This window comes from Aulonocara stuartgranti, assembly GCF_965226115.1.
Source record: "Aulonocara stuartgranti genome assembly, chromosome: 6".
NCBI classification, from domain to species: Eukaryota; Metazoa; Chordata; class Actinopteri; order Cichliformes; family Cichlidae; genus Aulonocara; species Aulonocara stuartgranti.
The window spans coordinates 20,459,405-20,476,536 of NC_138944.1; the positions used below are offsets into that span (position 1 = coordinate 20,459,405).

Genomic DNA, 17,132 nt, shown 5'->3' on the forward strand with positions numbered 1-17,132 from the left:
GGTACAACATTTCCTCTGTGCCAGCTCACTGAAGAGCCATCTCGCTTCTTTCCTTTGCAGGTTTGATTAATCATTGGCAAGCGCCATCACTCTTTTGCTCTACAAGTGGATCATAGCTTGCGTCCTCTGGCAGGTTGGTCTAGAGTTTGTTTTTTATATGATTGTTTTTGGCATTTTGCTTTTATTGGATAGCAATTGTGAAGACAGACAGGAAAGCAGAATGTCAGAGTGGGGGAGACACGCAGCACAGGGCCGTGGGTCAGACTCGAACCCAGACTGCTTGCTCACGTACTGAGCTAAACCAGCTCCCTGTATAGCCCAATTTTAAGCATTTAAACTTGCTTCACACGACATAATGTTTTTATGAGACTTTTTACATCTACAGTTATAGCCTTCCCCTGTTGACTGTTTTTATTGCTTATTGAAATTAGTGATTAGCTTCCTCATAAAATTAATCTACGACATGAACACATTAACTTTATTTATTAGACAAACATTCACTGATGTGATAAATCACTTCCTGTTTTAACTGCTTTGCAAAAGTTTTTATTTTAGGAAATACTTGAATTTTCTTGGGACATTTAAATATAGCCATTTGAATCCATCCCCTGTGTTGAGTCCACAGTTAGTAATGATTAATAAAACAGACCCGTCTGCCCCCATGACTTATCGTTACTCACATGGTCAGGTGCTCTGTGGATGAAAACCCAAATGGCAAAATCATAGAGCTGGAAAAAATAATCTGAACACATAGACTGACACGACCCAAACATTTCCTCCCTCTTAATTTCAGGTAAAACGAACAAACTTCTGTTGCCTCAAAGGTTTCTTTGTCCTGCAAAGTTGTCTTTATTGTTTTAAGTTCTACATTTACACGTCTGCACCAGTTCACCAGAGAGTGAGGAGTTGTCCTTAGAAGGACAGAAAGGATGTGACATTTGGTTCTTTGAGCAAATCTGTGGGAACTGTCCCACTCAGGAATGTTGGGACCTCATAGCAAAACACGCGTGCACACACGCACACACATACACATACACACACACACACACTGATCCATTTACTAAATCATTCAAAATATCATCGTTCACATCTTTGAGAACTGACATGTAAAGACATCATTTCTCCAGGTGCAGGAAGACGATCCTTGCCAAAACAGTGAATATTGAATAGAAAAATGGAAAATCAACCACAATAATTTTAAACATTATTATCAGGTCTGATGATTTTCTGCAACCCAAAGAGCAAATAGGCCAGCTTTGATCCAGACTGTGAAGGTATGTCTGACTGGAAGAGCATCAGAGAGCGCTCGTGTCTGTCTACACTTTATACACAGAAGACCACTGCTGTTGCCACAGATGGCCCACAGACCTAGAAAAGGTGACCAAGTGTGTATTTGAGGCATGTTTGGTTCATGTTATGTGTAAATGACATCCACACACTTTTCTGTGGCAGTACTCAGGTGCATATGTTAGTGTATGTATGTGTGTGTGTGCGTACACATAGCTGCAGGCATACATTTTTCAGAAATGAGCTCCACAGAGATTTGGAGGTAATCGTTCATCCATGCATTTCTTTGCAATGAATAAAACACTGCTGGGCCTTATGTTTTCACCGCATAGTACGAGCCAGAGATGTTAATCAGGGACCAAGACGTGAATCTGCACAGTGTCTGATTTGGACCACTCTGCTGTGTTTACACAGAGGTTTTTTTATTACAAAGGAGGAGGAAGTCTTTATCGAATTAATGATATCCTTGTCAGGTTCTTGCAACGATGAAAACAAATCCAGAGAAGAGAGAAGGGAAGCACGGCTGATCTGAATTCTTCTGAACTGATGAAACAAAAACAATGCTGTTACTTAGTTTTTGTTGGCCAGGATGTGCTTGAAATAAACAGCTTCTCCAAAGTGTGGTAGAGAAAATCTGCTTTAAATCTGCTTTAAATGGCCACACGCACAGCAGATGAGATCCATGATAGATAGCACGACTAGAGCTAACAAAATCTGCTTTGTGTTGTGGCAAAATGTAGATGCAAAAGTGACATAAGTAATCATGTAACCTAGACTCCCGTAAAATGTCATGGGCAGAAGTATTGAGCCATCTACACATTACACAGTCAAGGGGTGCTTGGCCATGCCTTGAAGCTCCCAGCACACAGTTTTTGTGCTGATGTCAATGCCAAAACGGAAATAGAACAAAAGGAAACAGAAATAGGAAAAACAAAAGAGGAAATGTTTCTGGGGAGACAATAACTTGACGGACCAGTTGCAGGAACCAAAATATGCTAAGAATTGCGCTGGGAGACACTTAAAAGAAGTGGAGGGTCTATCGGAAAGAAAAGATGTGATGTAAGTGTGTTAGCCTAACTATTAGCCTAAAAATCCATCATCAGTATTATATGAATCATGAGATTAAAACACACTTACCTAGCATATTTTGGTTCCTGCAACTGGTCCGTCGGGTTATTGTCTCCCCAGGAATACTTCCCTTGTGCTTTTGGAAATCTGTTTTTCCTATTTCTGTTTTTGTTTTTCCTATTTCCATTGTGTTTTGTGTGCTTTTGCAGCGTTTTTCTTATTGCTGGTGTTTTCTTAAGTTGCAGTCCGTTTGGCCTCTCAGGGCCACCGTACAAAACAGGTTAACTGAATGTTAGTAACTTTTACTCACTCTATGCCTCATCACTTGATAGCCCCGTACATGGTCTGCCATGGCCTTGCATAGTGATATCACATAAGCCTCAATTATACTCCATTGTGGATACAGACACGGACAGCTGGACCCCCAAAGGCCCAGTAGTCACTGGCTAGGTCTCATTAAGACTGTAATCTCAATGAGACTTTTACCTGGACAAATAGAAAGAATGCAAATTCCTGTTATACTTCTTTGAAGTCCACCACCTATGTTGCATGTATAGTTGGTGCACTGTAATGTAAATGGACTTATTCTTATATAGCGCTTTACTATGTATTCCAGAGTACTCAAAGCCCTCTATACAACATGCCACATTCACCCAATCACACCCATTCTCACAAGCACTGTCTCTATACTTATTGTTTTCTAACTACAGGGAGTGCAGAATTATTAGGCAAGTTGTATTTTTGAGGGATAATTTTATTATTGAACAACAGCCATGTTCTCAATGAACCCAAAAAACTCATTAATATCAAAGCTGAATGTTTTTGGAAGTAGTTTTTAGTTTGTTTTTAGTTTTAGCTATTTTAGGGGGATATCTGTGTGTGCAGGTGACTATTACTGTGCATAATTATTAGGCAACTTAACAAAAAACAAATATATACCCATTTCAATGATTTATTTTTACCAGTGACACCAATATAACATCTCCACATTCACAAATATACATTTCTGACATTCAAAAACAAAACAAAAACAAATCAGCGACCAATATAGCCACCTTTCTTTGCAAGGACACTCAAAAGCCTGCCATCCATGGATTCTGTCAGTGTTTTGATCTGTTCACCATCAACATTGCGTGCAGCAGCAACCACAGCCTCCCAGACACTGTTCAGAGAGGTGTACTGTTTTCCCTCCTTGTAAATCTTACATTTGATGATGGACCACAGGTTCTCAATGGGGTTCAGATCAGGTGAACAAGGAGGCCATGTCATTAGTTTTTCTTCTTTTATACCCTTTCTTGCCAGCCACGCTGTGGAGTACTTGGACGCGTGTGATGGAGCATTGTCCTGCATGAAAATCATGTTTTTCTTGAAGGATGCAGACTTCTTCCTGTACCACTGCTTGAAGAAGGTGTCTTCCAGAAACTGGCAGTAGGACTGGGAGTTGAGCTTGACTCCATCCTCAACCTGAAAAGGCCCCACAAGCTCATCTTTGATGATACCAGCCCAAACCAATACTCCACCTCCACCTTGCTGGCGTCTGAGTCGGACTGGAGCTCTCTGCCCTTTACCAATCCAGCCACGGGCCCATCCATCTGGCCCATCAAGACTCACTCTCATTTCATCAGTCCATAAAACCTTAGAAAAATCAGTCTTGAGATATTTCTTGGCCCAGTCTTGACGTTTCAGCTTGTGTCTTGTTCAGTGGTGGTTGTCTTTCAGCCTTTCTTACCTTGGCCATGTCTCTGAGTATTGCACACCTCGTGCTTTTGGGCACTCCAGTGATGTTGCAGCTCTGAAATATGGCCAAACTGGTGGCAAGTGGCATCTTGGCAGCTGCACGCTTGACTTTTCTCAGTTCATGGGCAGTTATTTTGCGCCTTGGTTTTTCCACACGCTTCTTGCGACCCTGTTGACTATTTTGAATGAAACGCTTGATTGGTCGATGATCACGCTTCAGAAGCTTTGCAATTTTGAGACTGCTGCATCCCTCTGCAAGATATCTCACTATTTTTGGCTTTTCTGAGCCTGTCAAGTCCTTCTTTTGACCCATTTTGCCAAAGGAAAGGACGTTGCCTAATAATTATGCACACCTGATATAGGGTGTTGATGTCATTAGACCACACCCCTTCTCATTACAGAGATGCACATCATCTAATATGCTTAATTGGTAGTAGGCTTTCGAGCCTATACAGCTTGGAGTAAGACAACATGCATGAACAGGATGATGTGGACAAAATACTCATTTGCCTAATAATTCTGCTCTCCCTGTACATTCACATGCCATTGGATACATCAGAGAGCAACTTGGGGTTAGTATCTTGCCCAAGGATACTTGATATGAAGACCAGAGGAGCCAGGGATCGAACCACCAACCTTCCGATCAGTAGGTGACGTGCTCTACCTCCTGAGCTACAGCCACCCATGTAAGTGTAAAGACGTCCACAAAAAAAATAGGCAGGCAGACGGACGTAGGAGGACAGAAATTTCACAAAATGGCTTGTTGATCTTTAGAACAACCCATTTTCAGAAGTGTTTGTAAAGGCAGACTGCATATCGATTTCATCTACCTCTGGTAATCAGACACCCAATTAAAATATTAAGAGGTTTGGCCCAATAGTTGTGTCTATACGGTGTATCTGTCTGTACTATGACTTCCAAGTGACTGTGCCACAAATTCAAATGCCAGTCCTAATTTACTCCAGTTCATTTACGCTTCAAGCTTATCTCGTTTTGCAGCTCTGGACCACTTCCAGTAGGCTGCCTGTTTTATATCGCTGCACATACTCATCGCAGAGAGCAAATATCCACCTGTCTGTCTTACTAGCCCAACTTTCATCTCAATAATTATCACTGGTAATGAGATCTGGCTCAACATCTACAACCCTAAGACAAATCAAGAGTTTTCAGTCACAATGTCAAAGAACAATACAGCGCATCAGGTAACAGGTAAGTTTGTGAAACACTGAGGTACACGAAATTCCCTGCAAATCACCTGATCTGTAGCGAATTCCAGCAAGCGTCATGTGTGCAAATGCTGAGAACAGGACGTTTAAGAAGCGTGATGAAAGTGACTCTGCCAAGATTAAAGGCTAATTTAAAGCAGGTAATGCTTTTTGATTTTTTTTTTTTTCATGTGTGGAGTCACTGAACTTTATGATCAGGAAAAGAGATTGTTATAATAATTTATTCATACAGGAATAATGTTTGGCTTCTGGGTCTCTTTAACTCCCCGTAAAGTAAGATCACCAAAATTGAAATGCAGTATTTAAAAGATGTGACAGTGATAAAAAAAAAAAAAATTGCTTTGGTAATGTAGCATCAGGCTTGTACCAGCTTGTTGGAAATAATAAAATAAAATAAAGTTAAAACAAACTAAAGTAGCCCTGGATAGTTTACAGTGATTTAAAAACCATGTCTGAGTAAAGCCTGCGTTTCACAAAGTCTTGTGTGAACATTTTGCCCTTGTTCTGAGTAAACAAGAGAAATTTAATTTACCACTGAGAGATTAATAACCCAGCACAATTTATTCACAGCTTGTTTGTGTATCTTGCTCAAGCTACAGGTGTTCCCACTGGACTTAAATAAACATCGAGCCTTCCAGCCTACATAAACTCTCCAACTCTCCCCAAAACCTCTTTATTGCTTACCTAACCCTCTATAAAAATCTTTCTCCCTTCATACACGTGTCAGTCCTCTCTGCCTCGATTGCATCTTATTCTCCTCAAAGCTGTATGTCAAGTCTGCAATATCTGTCCAGGTCTAAACCTCCCTTTTTCCTTGCAACATGGCTGTTGACCTCAAGATGCCTTCTTTGAGGAGGAGCTGTATGAGTGCATGTGACCTCACAGCAGGCCCCCTTAACTCTCACTGTAATGCCTCGCCTAAAGCAAGGTGAAGGAGCGTGAACACACACACACACACACTTTCCAGTGATCAAACACACACAATTACATAAGCACACCAGTGACCAGTCCAAGTGGCCTGCCAACACCATTAGACTTCAGCGCACGTCCTGAGGCTGTTCCAGATGTAAAAGACAGAAATACGTGTGAGTCAGGGGTGTAGCGGAGTGTGTCTGGGTAAATGATGGCCACTGAAACAAACTCACTTCTTTTCAAAGACCCGGACACACCTAATAAAGTTGTTGCTAGACCTTGCGGAGTGAAGGCCAACCTTTACGTCTTATATGTCCCGCAGATCTCGCCAACTTAATTCCAAATAGGCTCGATCACAGTTCAGTACAGTCCAGATCACCTCATCCAGCAAAGGTTAGTACACAAACTTGCCTGTTACCTTTTTACTCACATTTCACACCCTGTTATTGTAACGGTATAAAATAAGACTAAACGGTCACTCACTTTAAAATGCTTTGTCTTTACTTGAGGAATTAGCTAATGGTATCCCATTGCTTCAGATATGTAGATGTAGCTTTCTGACACTGCCTCATGAATTGCTTTAATTAAACCTAACCAGTTTACAATATGGGCCTTGAGGGCAACAAGAGAACAAAAATAAGTAGGGTCATTAAAGATGCAGTGCAATGAAAGAACACAAGTGGCTCTGTTTCTCAAAGTTTATTTCAGCTATTTTTTTTTAAATTAAGCTAAAATATCTTATAGACTCATTAGACTGTAACAGTCTAATCTTATATGAGTAATAATAAAAATATTTATAAATAACAGTTATTTTTGATCATAATAAAAAACAGCAGTCATGTGTCACACCACGACTTACACTTTATGAGATGTCACCAGAGGCAAAATGTAGAACAATTCAAATCAATTTGATTTTGTCCTGCTGCGTGCATGCCCATGCTGCAATATTGTTTGGTGTGTTTGTGCTGTTGCTAACTAATGCACTGAGTCACACTGTGAAAAAAGAAAAAAATGAGGGCGGTAGATGTTGTTTATATAAATAAAGAGAAGATAAATATTCTGAGTCAATCCACAGAATATTTTCCCCAAAACCTCAGGAATAATCAAGACGGGATTGTTTCAAATGTGAAACAAGTTATTAGTCAGTAGTCAGTATTAGGTTTAGAGGGAAGTTACTTCTCATTCAGAGTCAGGAAAGCTAGGGTAACTTTGCTCCTTTAATCATTTTAAAAGAAATGCTTTTAGTATTTATTTAGGTTCTGATTGTCTAATATGAAAAAGTATTTAAGTCTGACAAATATGCAAAAAAAGTGTATTATTACACCCATTGACCAGAGACTGCTATGCAAGATTTTGCAGTAAACTTGGCTTCATAAGTTAATTATAGACAAATTATAGAACTCATACTAATAATGAGTAAACATATTAATATTTTATTAATTGGACCAATAGTATTAACATAAATGTCAGTCTGGAGGCTGATTTTGATGTTGCAAATGCAGCAGATTAAAAAAAAATGCTTTACTCTGATTTCTCAGTTGCATTTATTTCATTGTTACCTACCCAGCTCAATGTTGGACTCTGATACGTACTAATTACTTTTTTTTTCCCTTCAAACAGCTGCAGTTTCTGCAGTATGTTCAAATAACTTCTAACAGACAACAAAGTCTTTGATTAGCCAACCTTGGGCATTGGTCTGCAGCTGGCTGAAGGTCGACTGTGTTACTTCCTCTGCTGAGAAAGACGTTGGAATATGATTAAGAGCACCAGAACAGCTGTGGAGTGGACACTGTGGTGAGTGCATTTCATCATCTTTCAAGGCCCAGAGTAAAGGGGAGAGCTGGTTCATCCCCATATGCGGTGGACATTAACAGAAAGGCTACAATGGTAGCATCAACATAACCCTGTAAAATATATAAAAGATGGATATACATGTCGCTTCAGGGTCCCTCACACCACCATTTTTGGTAATGACTAGCAGGGAGCAACGCATGTGGTTACAAAAGGAAGTTTAGTGGTATAGAGGTCATTGTGAAAATGATTACTGCTATGTAGCAACGCTGTCAACAGTTTGTGGCTTCACAAATTTATTTTGTTGTAATTTTAATGTGTTTTTCTGAAACAGGTCTCTCTTGTAAATAAGACATCGGGTCTCAATGGGACTACCTGTATAAATAAAGGTTAAAATATAAATAAATACAAATTTTAACGCTATGTTTTTCATAGCGTTTGCATGTGATTCTTCCTGCCTGGAAATACCAAGTTTTGAGTGAATTCTGATAAAACTTTTTAGGTATGACCTTTTGTTCAAGGTCAACAGACTGATCTGAAGGTCAAAGTAATAATAATGTGTTACAATACATTTTTAGATTGACAAGAACATGTTGGCATGGGATGCTTTTTGATTAGTTTATTAACTTTATTATAAATTTGTTATGAACAAGACAGTAACAGGTTATAACCATTTAAATGCAGAACAATTTGAATGCATGAACAGTTATCCTAAATATATTTTGCTTTTCTGGAAAATAAAAGAAACATGTTTTAAAAATTGTTCCTTTCCCTTGATATTTATCACCAAACATTTAAACTGATTTTACTAAACAATGAAACTAATGCTAGATATTCAAAAATAATTTAAAAAAATAATTGTAGTCAAAATTATGTTAAGTAGGTTAAAATGGGTTTCAACATGGCAAATAACAAAAGCCTGCATTTTGCACTCGTTTTTTAAGTGCATTTCAAAAATCAATCAATCAATCAAAATGTATTTATATAGCACATTTTAAAGACCGAAGTACACCAAAGTGCTTTCCAGTAAAATCATGATACAGATAAAAAATCACAATATAAAATATAAATTACAGATATAAATAAAATATAAAATAATTACATAATCTAAATGCAAAGCAAGCTGTAAATTACCCTAATTAGCCTTGAATGCCAGGTTAAACAAATATGTTTTTAGGCGTGATTTAAAAGACTGAATGGAATCTGATGCGCGAATATGAAGAGGAAGAGTATTCCATAACCTGGGTGCGGCAACGGCAAAGGCACGGTCTCCTCTGGCCTTCAGCCGAGACCTAGGTTACACTAAGAGCAGTTGGCCCGATGATCTTAGTGCTCTCTGAGGGCTATACGGACAGAGGAGATCAGCTAGGTAGTCAGGTGCCATATTGTTTAGGATTTTATAAGTAAACAATAAAATTTTAAAATCAATTCGGTATTTAATAGGAAGCCAATGTAAATGATAGAATCATACTTTCTAGTGCCGGTCAAGAGACGTGCTGCGGCATTTTGGACCAGCTGCAAACGCTGAAGAAGAGAAGATTGTAGGTCCAAGTAGAGAGAATTACAATAATCCAGTCTTGAAGTGATGAAAGCATGAATGAGTTTCTCCAGATCTTTGCGTGGTATATAAGGTTTAGCCTTAGAAATTAGGCGTAGTTGGTGAAAGCTGGTTTTTACCACAGTAGAGACCTGTTTATCTAGTTTGAAGGCACTATCCATGAAAACTCCAAGATTCCTAGCAGCATCAGTGAGGTGGTTAGCAACAGGCCCGAATGTGCCAGTCAGTTGTCCCAGAGGCATATTTCTATCAAAAACGATCATTTCTGTCTTCTTTTCATTTAAAGTAAGAAAGTTACATGATAACCAGTCTTTGACATCCCTCAGACAATCAAACAGAGGATGTAGTGAAGATGAAACATCCCCAGTCAGGTGGAGGTAGATTTGAATATCATCAGCATAGCAGTGAAAAAAGGCATTATGTTTTTCAAAAATGGAGCCCAAGGGCAGCATGTACAGAGAAAACAACACAGGACCCAATACCGAGCCCTGGGGCACACCACAGCGAAAAAGGACAGAAGAGGAGGAATATTTTCCCATCATGACAGAGAACGACCTCTCAGAGAAATATGATTTAAACCATGATAGAACATTTCCTTTAAGGCCTACTACTTGTTCCAACCTTGCCAAAAGGATATCATGGTCAACCGTGTCAAAGGCTGAAGTCAAATCCAATAGAACTAAGACCACAGAGCGCCCAGAGTCGGCGATTAGAAGAAGGTCATTGAGAACTCCTAGTAGGGCAGTTTCGGTGCTGTGACGCGGTCTAAATCCAGACTGGAATTTATCACTTATACCATTTCTCTCTAAGTGGGCCTGTAGTTGCTGAAGCACTATTTTCTCTAAAATTTTTGACATGAAAGGGAGTTTACAAATTGGCCTGTAATTTGCTAGAGTGTTACAATCAAGGCTGCCTTTCTTGATAACAGGTTGCACGACTGCATGTTTAAAGACAGCCGGAACATAGCCAGATGACAGTGATGAGTTCATTAAAAATAAGATACAGGACCCGATTGTATTCAATGCATCCTTAATGATACGAGAAGGAACAATGTCATGCAGAGAATTTGAGCTTCTCAGGTTATTAATTATTTCCTTTAAAGTCGAGAATGACACAGGTTCAAACTGTTGGAAAACCGTTGAACATTCAGAAACTGGGGCTTGATTTACTACCGGAGAATGTGGGGCCCTTAACAGATTTTATCTATGAAATAATTTTGAACTTTTTCGCAGAGGGCCGGGGAGGCACCCATCGAAACATCAGAGCAGGGATTAACCACTGAGTTAAAGATTTTGAACAGAACTCGAGGATTGTGACTATTAGTCGCAATAATGTTCGACAAAAAAGAAGTTTTTGCCATTTTGGCAGCCTTCTGAAATTTAGACCGGCTCATATGCAGGATGTCAAGGGACACCTGAAGTTGATCTTTTTTCCATCTCCTCTCAGCTCGACGACATTCACGTCTAAGAGCGAGGGTGGATTCATTTAGCCAGAGTTGGCGAGAGGTTTTACGGCGTTTAGTCTTTACTGGAGCCACAGTGTCCAAAATAGAAGAACATGTAGAAATAAAAGAGTTGACTACGCCATCAACTGAGAGAGGTGCATTACTGATGTCATCGTAACAGGCAGAGTTAGCAAAGGCCGCAGAGAAAAGGGCAACAGCCTCAGAATTAATCAGACGCGATAGGCTCAGTGGACCCTCAGAGTTCAGTTCCATATTGCATAACTGAACATCAAATATAACTGGGAAATGGTCCGAAATCCCAGCATCATTAATGTCCGTGATGCAAATATCCAGTCCATATGACAATACCAAGTCCAGCATATGCCCTTTCGTGTGGGTTGATTTTCTCATCCACTGAGTGATATTAAAAGAGTCAAAAAGTGAATATATAGAAAATATAATAATCTTCTACTAAAAGTAACTGATGCCTTGGCAGAAGTTTGTGTTCTCAAAGTGCTTCTTGTTAAGATTTGTTTTTTACAGAGTTTGTTAGCACGACACAGCTACATTAAGTTACCGAAACTCCAACATTTTTATTCAAGCCTCCAAAAATAACTCTATTTTTAATTTCTGCGATTCATTTATTCCAATCAGTTTACTTTTTCTGTGCTGAGTTGCTGCAGACACAGTAAATAATATTTGGAGAGATAACAGATGTTTCTGGAGAGATGTGAGGGGGATGCTTAGCCACACTGTGCACGTTGCTGATTACACAACACATTCTCTTATAACATGCTATGAGGCTATTTTGGTTTCTTTGGTGACAAAGGTCCTGTTTCAGAGACCTACAGTGTCTAATTTAAAATATCCATTAGCAGTTGTTGTAGGCTGGTTAGGACAATATTGTGGTTTAAGTTAAAAAAAAATGCACTGTATGTTAAAAAAATGATGAGTTGAGAGACAGACCTTCATGCAAGTAGTTTAAACCATTGTGATGTGGGCTGTGAAACAGAGAGTGCAACTCGATATAACGGCACTTTCTGGAACTTTCTGCAAGGTGAAAATGTGCTGCAACTGCTGCTGTGATGACAGTGAACTCAAAACTCTCCCAGGACAGCCACTCGGACGGTTTAGGAGTCCTCCGTGGGAAGTTTTATGGACTTTGTGGGTCGTTGCTTCATAGACAGTGGACGGGCATGAATCTCCCGTCTGTGGTTGCAGTGTAGATCAGCGCTGCGTCAGGATCCCTGTGAAGGTTGGTTAAGACTCTGAGTTATGGCTCTGGAGAAGTGTTCTCCTGCAGGCGGCGCTTTATGGGGTCACCAACTATGCCGCGGTACTCAGCATACCTGGACACTCACACACATACAGATGTGTCTATCCTGAAGGCATCAGGGGCTCCTTCGGTGATTCAAACCAGATGATTAATGGACTAATTATCATGCTCTTTCCCCACTAGACACACGCACAAATACTCACACACACCCTCCATCACCCTCTGTTTGACCCTCTCTTTTTGGTTCACATCCTCTTACTTTATCCTGCTTTTCACCCACTCAGCTCTTCTATACAAAGTGCCCCCTCCACCACACACACATCCCACCCTGCCCTTTTGCCCTTACTTACAGTCTTCTGCTTGTAATTCAGAGCTAATTAGCTCATTTCAAATCAGAACAAGATCTGTAGAGCTCACTTTAAAAAATCTGTGGCACCAGTCATTCATCGCTTTTACATCACTGGAGCAATGTGCAGAGTCTTTACTAACAACAAGCATGTTAAAGAAATCACAGCTGATGACTATTGGCAAGAGTGGCCAGGGCTGGATGACAGTGCTTCACAGTGACATGGAAAAACAATACTGGAGGGTTTTCCCTCCACACAACTGCTGTCAAGTAAGCTCAGAGACAGACAGAGAAACTGATGTAAAAAAGGAGAAAAAAAAGGGAAGAAAGTTTGAGACTGGGTCAACTCTGCGCACCCTTGTCATATGTCATTAGTGTACCAGTTTCCCCACTGTAGCCTCGTCTGACAAACAAAAAACATCACATGCGGGGCTTATACGACCCCGAGGGCCACAGAGCGCACGTCAAGCAACAAGCCGACACAGGAATAAAACGAATGTGTATTGCAGGTTGTCAGTTTATTGTGGCAGACTGTCTCTCCACACTTCAACAATGACACACTCAAGAGACTGCCTGAGTGTCTGAGTTAACCCACATCTACAACCTTCCTCCACAAAGGTTAGTTAGTATTTTCTTTCTTCAGATTGAAAAAAGGTCTTAATGACTTGTGCGTAGGATGAAAAAGTTTGACATTTTGTCTAAATTACTTTTGTCTGATGAAAGTCTGAGGACAGAAACGCTGCTAATAACGGGAGATAGCGAGAGATGTCAAGTATTAAAGAATAAAAAGTTGACAAGCAATTAAGGTTGAATATTTCCAGAAGAAATTTTACCAATTATGATCAAAGTTTGAACTCGTAATATTTTGACATTTTTCTTGAAACCCCACATTGCTAGATATTAAAAATAATCATCAGAGATACAGTCAGGTCCATAAGTCCTTAAACACCGACACGTGTCTTTTTCTGTGTGGGATTTTAAATCAGACAGTCAATATGTGATTGAAATGTAAACTTTCAGCTTTTATTCAAGAGGTTCAACAAAAGTATTGCAAAAACAGTTTAGTTTATTTTTATACAAGTTCCTCAATTTTCAGAGGCAAGTAATTCATTTTAAATATAAGGATTGCACATGACAGCATATAGTCTTGAACCTGTGGTCATCACCACGTTCTGTGTTTCCTCCCTTGTGATGCTCTGCCAGGCCTTCACTGCAGATGCTTTTGGTTGCTGCCTGTTGCTCTGCATTCAGTTTTGTATTTTAATAAGTGAAAAGCACGCTCCGTTGGGTTGAGATCAGGTAAATGATCAGGCGATTGGAGAATATCCCGTTCATGATGCGGTATGCCTTGAATCAGGAGATGTTCTTTTTCTTCTCCGTACTTTTCCCATCATTCTGGTACGAGTTAATCTTAAGCTCATCTGCCAAAGTAATTTTTTTCAGAACTGCGCTGGCTAAAGCAATCATTAATTTAAAGAACGTACCAGATCATCAGTTTGTCCACTACTGAAGTTTTTGGTATGTTTCTGATAGTTTTGGGGGTTTTTTCTTTTCTGCCTCCTTCACATGCATCAGCATCTGTTTGGACCTCATATTGAGAATTCCTAAACAGCTAATGCAACACTTTTATTAAACCGCTTGCATTAAAGCTGAAAGTTTCCACTTCAGTCACTTCTTGACTGTTTGACTTAAAATCCACTGTGGTTGTGTGGCCTACGTAGGCAAAACTACAAAAATGTGTCCAAAATCCTAACTGGACCTAACTGTATGTGTGGCTGAATTAAAGTGGCCTGTTCAGAGGCACGAACACTTTTAACTTTATCCGTTTTCAATTTTTTTCTTTGTTTGAAATATTATTTTGCTTTCTGTTACGGTGTTACCTGTTTATTTCAGTTTCAGCTGCATACTTACTGACTTGGCTTTATTTCTCATGAAGAATATTTCACTCTAAATAAACGCTTGACTGATTTTAGGTCATGTTCAATATACTCTATAGATGCTATATCTCTGAACTAAAAAGAAAAAGAAAGAAAACACAAAGAAAGCAATTTAACATGATAGGTGTGCATGGGAAAGTAACTCAGTGGATTGTTTTTAACCTGCAAACATTTCCTGGAGATTTAACACTGTATGAATAAAGTAATAAAACTTTCTGTGCTGCATTTTATCTTTGTCACAGTTGTGAGACTGAGTCTGGTTTCGTTCACAAGAGGGTTTTTTTTGGTCCTTTGCTGTGGAGAGTCTTTGGGCCCTGATGGCACTAATAGTTTTTCCCCTGAGTCAGACCCCATGTGTGTGTCCCTCAAGGCTGTTTGTTAACAAAAGCCATTCTGACAGTCTCTGCTCCCCTATATTAATACACACAGCCATGCACACATGCATAACTGTGTCATCTGTTGGCGTGTATGAGGCACATTTCAGCAATGTGGCACTGAAAACACAGAGACTGTGTTTATGTGAGACAATGTGTGTGGGGTACCCTTGTGAGCAGTTTAGCAGTGCTAAGTAGTATTTGTAAGTGTTAATAGACCGCTGGCTTCAAAGCACAACGGCACTAATTCTACAAGTTTTTACAGAACATCCTTGTTCCAAAACAAGTTCCCTAATTAGGTGTTTGGATGATGATGAGAGAAACACTGTCCACACAAAAAGTCAACAGATTGTTATTACTGCAGTGGGTGATCAGGCACTTTTTCAAGTTTCCTGTGATTAGTAGCAATGTCTAGTTTTAACTTACCTTTGATGGTATTTTCACATCATCTAGGAAGTTTGGGATACGTCCTGTGTAGTCCTCTGCTGGGAAACTGAATGCCAACTTTTACTTCACAAAGAAAGCCTCTGAATGACTCTGTGTATTGACTGCCACGTCATCAGAAGTGGATCTATTAGTGAAAGTGATTTTGTTTCCAGCAGCATGAAAAGATTTGGCTAACTGCTTAGCTAACTGATGCTCTCTAGGTGGTGGTCACACAGAATAAATTGGTTCAGTACTAACTGTGGTGTTACTGTGAAATATAATATTGGGTGCTCTAAATGTGGCAACCTTACAGACACAAAGTCAGCATCACAAATAGCAAGGCGGGCCACTGCCAGACATCATCAATCCAATTTTCCATAGCTCTCTCGCTGTCCACAAACAGCTGTAAACCCTGTCGCTCAGATTTGGAATGCTGGAGTCATTTCTGATCTGGATATGTCCTTCAACACGCACATTAAACAGATATGTGGGACTGCTTTCTTTTATCTCTTCAACATTCCTAAAATTAGAAACATCCTGTCTCAGAAAGATGCCGAAAAATAGACCATGCATTTGTTACTTCTGTTTTATTGGAATTCTTCATTATTGGCTGTTCTAAAAGCTCTCTGAACACCTTCAGTCGATCCAAAAAATTCTGCAGCGAGAGTACCAGAAGACAATAAAAAGACAGACTATATTTCTCCCATATTAGCTTCTCTTCATCGCCTCCCTTTTAAATCCCTTACTTGTGGTTCCTAGAGTTTTTACAAGTAGAATGGGAGGCAGACCTTTCCTGTGGAACCAACTCCCAGTTTGGATTTGGGAGACAAGCACCTTCTCTTCCTTTAAAGAATGGAATCAAAGTTGTCTTGTCTTTCATCTTAGGGTTTTTGCCTTTAATGTAAAGCACCTTGAGGGAACTGTTGTTATGATTTGACGCTATATAAAGAAAATGTCACGGAGAAGCAGGGAGGACTCGGCGCAGACTGAAATCTCAGAAAAACAGGTTTATTTACACACTCCAGGTGCACTATATACAGGTGAAGGAGAAGGGGGCCAGGGTTCCCAGGGGTGCAGAGCGGGGTCGGGAAAAGCGTCCAGAGTCTCCAAACCAAACACGAGAAATCTGCATACAGAGAACAAGGGTTAGCACGGAACTTTCACGGACAGAGCTCAAAACTGGCTGAGGCTAAAGTAGCACTGACGAGCGTTATTCAATAGTCCAGCGGCGAGGTGCTCTCAGTCACTGCCTTAAGTAGCGGGAGCAAACAAGGTGAAGAGCCACAGGTGATTGCCTACAGGTGGTGGAGGCCGGGAGCTCACAATGAGCTCCGCCCAGGCAGCGAGCAGAGAGAGAGGAGAGAGAGAAAAGACAAAACATAACATGTAGCCACACAGGGCCAGCCGAGCAGGCACGGGGACCATGACAGAAAAGCAACCTGAACTGAATTGAATTAACTACAGGGTGGGCCATTTATATGGATACACTGTAATAACATGGGAATGGTTGGTGATATTAAAGTCCTGTTTGTGGCACATTAGTATATGTGAGGGGGCAAACTCCTCAAGATGGGTGGTGACCATGGTGGCCATTTAGAAGTCGGCCATCTTGGATACAACCTTTGTTTTTTCAATAGGAAGAGGGCCATGTGACACATCAAACGTATTGGTAATGTCACAAGAAAAACAATGGTGTTCTTGGTTTCAATGTAACTTTATTCTTTCATGAGTTATTTACAAGTTTCTCTTG

The 17,132-nt window shown here is 40.1% G+C and overlaps 2 long non-coding RNA genes across 2 annotated transcripts in view; one reads left to right on the top strand and one right to left on the bottom strand.

The window, feature by feature from the left end:
* LOC309709427 overlaps window positions 1–17,132 on the top strand; it is a 59,881-nt gene that overhangs the window by 1,430 nt on the left and 41,319 nt on the right. The window contains exons 2-4 of the long non-coding RNA XR_014277508.1: window positions 61–133; window positions 6,553–6,623; window positions 7,851–8,024. This is a non-coding gene — a long non-coding RNA (uncharacterized lncRNA). The remainder of the gene's footprint in view (window positions 1–60; window positions 134–6,552; window positions 6,624–7,850; window positions 8,025–17,132) is intronic.
* On the bottom strand, window positions 16,375–16,675 carry LOC309709251. The gene is made up of 2 exons (XR_014277457.1): window positions 16,588–16,675; window positions 16,375–16,508 (listed from the first exon to the last, which is right to left on the bottom strand). It is a non-coding gene; the product is annotated as an uncharacterized lncRNA (long non-coding RNA).